This window comes from Vanellus vanellus (genome assembly GCF_965231255.1).
Source record: "Vanellus vanellus genome assembly, chromosome: 8".
Lineage (NCBI taxonomy): Eukaryota > Metazoa > Chordata > Aves > Charadriiformes > Charadriidae > Vanellus > Vanellus vanellus.
In genome coordinates this window covers 1,102,259-1,110,271 of record NC_138913.1, presented here as the reverse complement: position 1 = coordinate 1,110,271, position 8,013 = coordinate 1,102,259, and positions in this window count along the sequence as shown.

The following is an 8,013-nucleotide window of genomic DNA, read 5'->3' as shown; positions in this document are numbered from 1 at the left end:
AGGGCTGGGAGCTGCCGGGGAAGGGGAGCGCCGCCAGTTACCGAAACAGGGTGAAATGTAAAATGTCAGAAAATAGATGGGGCAGTGGGGAGGGCTGCGTTTTAGCGCTGAATGTGAAATGACACAGGAGAGGCATGCGGAAAGCAGAGTTAGGTTCTGGCAGCTTCTGGCATCGGGTGCTGCCCGTGGGACGTGGCCCTGCGCCTGCGCATTGGGGCATCTGAGGGCACGGAGCCAGCCCTGTCCCGACCCGTCCCGTCCCGTCCCTGCTCACGGGGACGCACGGCCCCCGGCTGCAGCGTTCGCCCTGGGGGTGATGCGGGGTCGGCAGGACGCCGGGGTGCGGCGCAGGCTGCGGGAAGGGACTGGAGGGAGCAGGTCACAGCCCTGCCGGGGTGGGTGGGAGGGCGGGCAGCCGCTGGGCACAGCCCCGGCTTCCTTCGTGTGAAGGCGGAGGGCTTTTGCCGGCGTCTGTTGAGCAGGGAGAGAGATGCGTGTGTGAACTAGCAGCTGGATTAGGTTTTTGCTCTCCTGAAAGCAAAGCGAAGACTGAATTCCCGAGAAAGAAAACAGATTGGGAAACAGAAAATTTCCCAATTTGCCTACTGGTGAGTCAGAAAGCGGCAAACCTGGCACGATGGCTCTCCAGCAGCAAGTGCGTTTTGTTTGACTGGAATACCCGAAGGCAGCCAGTGACTACCCGGGGAGGGGGGGGACCAAGCCCCTCACCTTGCTGGCAGTGTCGGCACGTCAGACCCCGCTCTGGGCTGAGCCCGGCGCGGCCGAAGGCAGAGATTTCCGAGGGGACCAGGCTGGGTTTGGCACCCGGTGCTGCGGCAGCGCTGGGCAAGTCCTGGCTGGGGACGCGGGGCCGGAGAGCCGCATCCTCGCCAGCAGCACCCGCACGCCACGGTCCCCAGGGCACAGCCTGGCCCGGTGACACCGCCACCCCCAGGGAAGGGGACCATCACGGGCGGCTGTGGTTACGGGGGCTGACGAGAACTGAAACAGCTTGGCATTTTCCTGACCGGCCCCCGCAGCGATGGTAAACACCCCCCTTAACCTCACAGCGGTAGTTTTATTACGGTTATAATTGTTAGCGAGTGTGGGTATGCCGGAGCCTGCCCCCGACAACCGGCCAACGTCCGTGTTTGCCAACGCCTGCTGATATGAGGTTCCTCCAACGGAAAATAGTCTAAGTAAGCTTGACCGTATAACGTATTAAAGTTCAATTACTGCGGCAGCGTCGGACACAGAAACCTGGTGACCCCGAGACAGGCGAGGAGCCCGGGTGGCCACGCTCCCTGCAGCACCTCGGGCAAGCCCCCGCCGCTACGGCAGCGCGCAGAGCAGCGCCTGTCCTGTGATCGCAACGTTTAAGGTGTTCGCGGACAGTATTCCTGCTCAGGCAGCTCCTCACGGGTCACGGCCCCCCCGGCACCGCAGCACCCCTTTCCCACGCGCTTGGCCGGCGGCACAGCCGCAGCGGGGGCTGCCGAGGCGCTGCCTGGCGCACGAGGTGGGCTCGCTGGCGGGAGCCCGGCCCCACCGACACACCACCTCCTCCTGCCCCACCGGGGCTGGCGAGAGAACGCCCTCACAATTTACCTCCCTCCAGACCAGCCGGGCGCCATGCCAACGCACACGAGGAACAAGGGGCGCAGTTCATGGCTTGGTACCGCTGCTCCGCGCGAGCGGCGCCTCTCAGCTCCACCACACAGCCCGGAGCTGCCGCTCTCCTGCCCAGCAGCATCCCCGTGCCCCATCCTGCATCCCGCCTGCGCGTCCCGGTCCCCACGGCGCGGGGACACCCAGCCCCAGCGTGGCCGGAGCCCCCGCGCGCAGCTGCAGTTGCTGCCCCGTGCCCCAGGCGGGCACTGAAGGGTTTGTGACGCAAAAGAAAAATCCCAATAAATTAATCCATATATTCTCATTTTCTCTAGGATTTAAATAAGAAGCATATTGAAGTAATAAAAGGCAGCGTTAAACTGAACTCCAAACGGAGGGATCACCACTCATCCTCCCGGCAGCTCCCGCTGCCCGCGCGCTGCCGGGCAGGAGCCCCAGGGGCTGCGCTGCCTCCCCCGGAGAGGCAACCCCATTACCACGGGGGCTCGGCAGCAGCTGAAGACGGATTGCCATCTGGTTCCCCCGGCACCGCCCGGCACCGCAGGAGCTCCAGGGCTGCCCCGGCACGGCGGGCGCTGCGCCTGGCTCCGCCAGGGTGCGGAAACTGGCACGTCTGACCCAAATCCTGCCCGGGGGGGGTCTGCTGTGTCTGAGTGTGGGGACATCAGACAGTCCAGAACCGCATATGGAGCCCGGCAGAGGCTCAGCAGTGATGGGAAATGCTGAGAGACCAGAAACAAGGGGAGGCCACATTAAAAAATTAAAAAAATATCAATAACGAGACCGAAAAAAACCAGTCACGGCCTCAAAAGCGTGGGAAATTGAAAAGGGGGGAAGGGAGGGGTAAAAGGGAATGGGAGGCTGGGAAAAAAAGTGGAGGCCAAAAGGGGGTGGGAGCCAAAAGTGGGTGGGAAGCTGGGAAAAAAGCAGAGGCCAAAGAGAAGCCGAAAGGAGGTTGGGGAGTAGGAAAAGAGTGGAGGCCAAAGGGGGTGGGAGGCCAGGAATAAAGCAGTGGCCAAAAGGGGTTGTGAGGGCAGAAATTAGGTTTAGCTGAAAGGAACGAGACACCGGGAAGAATACGGAGCCCGGAAGAGACTGGGAGGTGAGCAGCAGAGGGGTGCCAAGAAGTGACAGGAGGCTGCAAAAGGAGCCGAGTTTGAAAATCCTGGAAATTGTGGGGCTGGGAAGGGAATGGGAGTCTGGTGAGGGGGTGGAGGCTGCAGGGAGCTGGAGGCCCAGAGGCTGCTGGAAGCGGGCTGGGGCTGTGCGGGGGTGGGCCTGGGGCTAGTGAGCGCGGGGAGGGGTGATGGGAGGCTGAGAGGGGAGTTTGGGGGGAGGAGGGAGAGGCCGGAAAGGGAGACGTGGCCTGAGGGGGCCATAGCCCGCGTCTCCCCACCCCGTCGAGGCGGAGGGCGCAGAGCTGAGCCCCCCGGGAGGTCCCTCGCGCCGGGCGGCTCCTGCCCGCTCCCCCACGGCGGGCTCGGGGATGGGAAACGGGGCAACAGCCCGTCAGCCGCTGGTTATCCAGAGCATTTGGGGAGGGGAGGGCTCAGGACCGGGAGAAAAAACCCTTCTCTATGGGCACCAAGAGCCCGACCGGCACTCCTACCATCCCGCCAGCAGCCCCCGTGCCCGGGTGGGCTTCCCAGTACCCGAACACGGCCCGGATGGGCCCCGGCCTCAGCCGGCGCTGCACCCACGTGCAGCATTGAAGGGCTCCTGCTCCTTGCGGCGGGAAGCCGGCGGTGCCGGCAGCACGGGAGCCAGAGGAGCCCTGGCTGGGGTTGGGGTTACCGCAGCTGAAATGATGGGGCAGCTCCGTTTTCCCTCCTGCGAGTCCCCAGCTCGGCTGTGTAACTCAAGAACAGAGCTGCGGATAGAGCTAAAAGCGCTTTGGTTGTGGGCTGCCTTAGATTTTCTCTGTTCCAAACCACGAAGAACCGCTCACCCTTCCCAAGCACGTAATAGGTACAAGACGACAAACATCTCAGCCGGTTTTGGTGAGGTCCCTAATGTACGCGCTTACTCTCCCCGACCTACTCAAGCGATAAAACACCTCCTGGCCCTTCTCCAAGCAGTTTAAGTTGGCATAGTCAAGCCAAGCTCCAGAATTTTATTTAAAAATAGTAAAGATCAAAGTGATTCCCTACAAAATACACGGGGAGTCAGCTGCAACTCCGGGTTTTTGGCAGGGGGTGGCTGAGCGGGAGGTGGCAGTGTGCATCCCAGTGCCAACCAGTGCCGCTTATGGAGCAAGAGAACAAGATAAAGCTTTACATTACGGACAATATGCAGTTAAGAACACCCCCCCCAACTCAACCACACAGTGCTTTATTTCCCTCTGCTCCATACGAAGCTGAAATAGGGGAAGGGCAGTTCTCAGCCCTGGGGTCCCGGCGGCAAATCCCGCCTTCTCTCCCCAAATGGCACAGCTCGGGGAAACCTTCACCGGGGTGCCTGGAGCACCCTCACCTGCCATGGCACCACTGCCATGCACTGCTGGGCCAGCGCCAACACGGGCACCGTCACCTGCCCCACCACCTTCACACCGCTGTGCCGGCACACGGCCTCCCACAGCTGCTGAGTCAGCGTCTTCACCTGCCATCGTCTTTCACTGTGTCTTATCTCAAGACTAAAGGCAAAGCTCGGCACAGCCGCCCCAATGAACTGCCGCTGAGCCACAACTGTGCCGAGAGCACATGGCTTGGGACGGGCGGCTCCGCACTGCAGGAGTGTGCGCTGGAGCCCCGCGAGCCCCCGGCACCCCGGGCTGCATCCCCCCAGCGTGGCCAGCAGGGCGAGGGGGGGCTGTGCCCCTCTGCTGCGCTCTGCTCTGGGGAGACCCCCCCGCAGTGCTGCCTCCGGCTCGGGGGGTCCCCACAGCAGAAGGACACGGAGCTGTTGGAGCGGGGCCAGAGGAGGCCCCGGAGATGCTGGGAGGGCTGGAGCCCCTCTGCTGGGAGGACAGGCTGGGAGAGGTGGGGGGGGGGGTCAGCCTGGAGAAGAGAAGGCTCCGGGGAGACCTCAGAGCCCCTTCCAGTGCCTAAAGGGGCTCCAGGAGAGCTGGGGAGGGACTCTGGGTCAGGGAGGGGAGCCATGGGATGAGGGGGAACGGTTTGATACTGAAAGAGGGGAGACTGAGATGAGATCTGAGGGAGAACTTCTCGGTTGTGGGGGCGGTGAGCCCCTGGGGCAGGGTGCCCCGAGAAGCTGTGGCTGCCCCATCCCTGGGGGTGCTCAAGGCCGGGTTGGACGGGGCTGGGAGCGACCTGGGCTGGGGGGAGGTGGCCCTGCCCGGGGCAGGGGGTGGCACTGGGGGGGCTTTAGGGTCCCTTCCAACCCAAACCAGTCTGTGATTCCGCGAACAGAGGTAATTTAATTGCAGACTAAGTTGGAACTCCATCATAGCAACTCACGAACCCCAACGCCGGCTGAAGCGGTGGGCTATGTCCAGGCGTACGTTACCGTCCTGGCTTTCCCGCTGCAAATGGTAATTTCAATGTAACCCATAACCCCCCCAATTTTCAACACGCCAGCCCCCTGAGAAAACCAGCTGCTGTCCCACTGCAGCAGTGGGTGCACCAGTGGGGAAATCCCCTTTGTGGGGCGTTTGCCTTTGCTTAAGCCCACACGCAGCCCCCCGGGAGGACCGGGGCTGCGGCAGCCCGCACACGTGATGCGCTGGCAGAGCCCGGTGAGCTGAATGCAAAGGGGGTTCTGAACCGAAGGGGGTTTTGCAAACAAACCACAGTTTAGCAGAGCCGCCGGGTTATAGTGATGGAAATCGGTAAAGCTGCGTTCTCTGGCCAGCTGTCACGGCAAGGCGGTTCGTGCCCACGGTGCCGCCAGCTTCAAAGGTCGCGGGGACCTTCTGGCCAACCGACTGCCCGTCACAGATAAAGCACCGCAGAGGGCAACGCAGACCAACCGCTTGCACCACACCTCGGAGGCGCGTGTCCTCCAGCCAGCACGGAGCTGTGTTAGACAACGGACACAGGTGAAGTGACCGCGATAGCGGGTGGGAGAAATTACCGCAGCCGCGCAGCAGTCAGCGAGGTCAGGGAGGAACGCTGACGCGTGCTCAGATACCCCCGGAGCCGTCTTACAGGGCAAGGCAGATTCTTGTTCATTCCCTCAAACTCTTCCACAAGTTGCTCCTTTTCACTCTGTATCTGTGCATATCTATTTTGGGATGAAATTTTCAGTTCGGCACAGATGTTCAGAACTGGGTTTCATGCAGTAACGATCTTTTCACATCATTTTCCTCTTTGCACCAGAAATCACGAGCAGGGGAAGGAGCTGGAGCCAGCAGCAGCTGTCAGAGGATGGGTAAAACCACACACTGGATATATTTTCCCCCTTTGCCTACGGCTGCCGCCGCCGCCGGCGGCCCCGTGACCACAGTCACAGACCCCCTCACCATCGGTGTCGGCCTCTCCCACCTCTCTCCCAGCCCAAACCCCACCTTCGGGTAACGCGCGGCGGGGTGGGCTGCGATCGCCGGCACTGCGAGGGACGCACCGGGCGCCGCACCGCCCGTCCTCCCCAGCGGCACAGAGACACCAGAGGGAGACTGATGCGTTTAGCACATGCGTACGTACTAATTATGAAGATGGCATTTTAAATACAGGTGTTATATCACCACCAGATGAGTTTTGCTGCAGGACGCGTGGTACGGTGGCCACAGCCCTGTGAGAAGGGGTGACCTGCCCCGTGCGCTGCAGCAGAAGGGCACGAGGCCAGCGGTGCTGAGCATTCTTCACGCTTCTCGTTCAGGATTTGGGCACATCCCACACTTCCCCCGCAGCGGCTCCCGTGCACGTGTGCCCCGGCAGCACCCAGAGCCGGTGGCACCCTGGGCTGCGGCACCGCTCAGCACCGAGCCAGCCCCCAAACTCACCCGCGTTAAACGTGCTAAAGAAGCTTTTCTTCTGTGCGCTGGCGGCAGGACGTGGAGCCCGACCCGCGGGGAGCGTGCTATCGGCCCGACACAGAAGTCTATTTTTGGCCTTACCAAGAGAAGCAGCGCGGCGGAGGGTCCCCCCCGAGCGGGGCTCAGCTTGCCACTGCTGGAGTTTCCCCCGTGACACTGCATCCTACTGACGCTAACACTAACACTAACACTAACACTAACACTAACACTAACACTAACACTAACACTAACACTAACACTAACACTAACACTAACACTAACACTAACACTAACACGCACGGCTCACTTGGCATAAAGTGGGGTTTAGGACTCCTAACAACCCACCACACTTGAGAGGACGGTAGAAAGCGGCAACTCCCCCTGCTGACCTTTTCCTGGACGGGCGGGATGCACACGGGGAAACGAGACGTGGGTGGAAAAAGCAGCAGCACCGCTTTACAGAAGGGTCTCTTTTCTTTTCCTTAAACGGCGTTTTGCAGTGCCCCTGCGGAGCGCCACGGCCAAGGGGCGGCCACGGCCGCGAAGCTGCTCCAGGGCTGTGCGCCCGCCCCGGCCCCACGCAGCGCGCGGCGGGCAGAGCCCCAAACACCGTGTGCTCCGTAGGCCGCCGGGGCGGGAGAACCGGCACCGCCAGGCGAGGGTGGCTCCAGGTTGATAACAGCACCGCAGGAAGAGCGGAGAAAAAAAACATTTCCCTTATAACTGGATGTTTTCTCCAGTGCAGACGCTGCTCTCCAGCACGAGCATCCCATCCCATAATTGTCACTCTTCCCTTGCCACTACTGCATTGAAAATTTCCCTGTTGGTGCCAGGTAATTGCGTATATGCGCCACAACAAGCTTGCTGAATTCCTCTGATGGGTAAAAGGCTCCAAACCAGCTGTTCTGAGGTACCGACAACATTAAGTGTGACAAACGCTGTTCGTCTGCCCCCTCCGCTGTCGGGGTGCTCAGGAGTCACCGCGCTTTTATTCCCAGTGCATTCCTGAAGCAGCACTGGGATTTGCTTCCCCCCGTGGTTTATTAGCGCGGGGATAACGCACCTTCTAACCTCTCACCGGCTCCATGAAAAACAGCACACCGACTCCTTACCTGCTTTCACTTTGTTCCTCGAGTCTTTACAAACAAGACTTTCCCACCTGCCCCCAGCCCCGGGGCCGCAGGCAGTGGGCACGGGGCACAGGGCACGGGGCACCCACACGCAGCGCGGTGCTCGGCCCTCCTGCGGCACACGGCACAGCTCCTTCACCAGGCGGAATTTTTGCCGAAGGACCACAAAGCACCGCCAGGCTCTCACCAGCCGTCCCACCCCCCGGCGCTTCCCCACACCACCCCGTTGCCACGGCGGAGACACAAACCCCGGGGCAAGGTCTCCCCCAGTGCTGGTGCCCTTCCAAGGCTGCGGAGGAGCCGTGTCCTGGAGGATCCCCCCCGCCACTCCCGCCCCAGCAG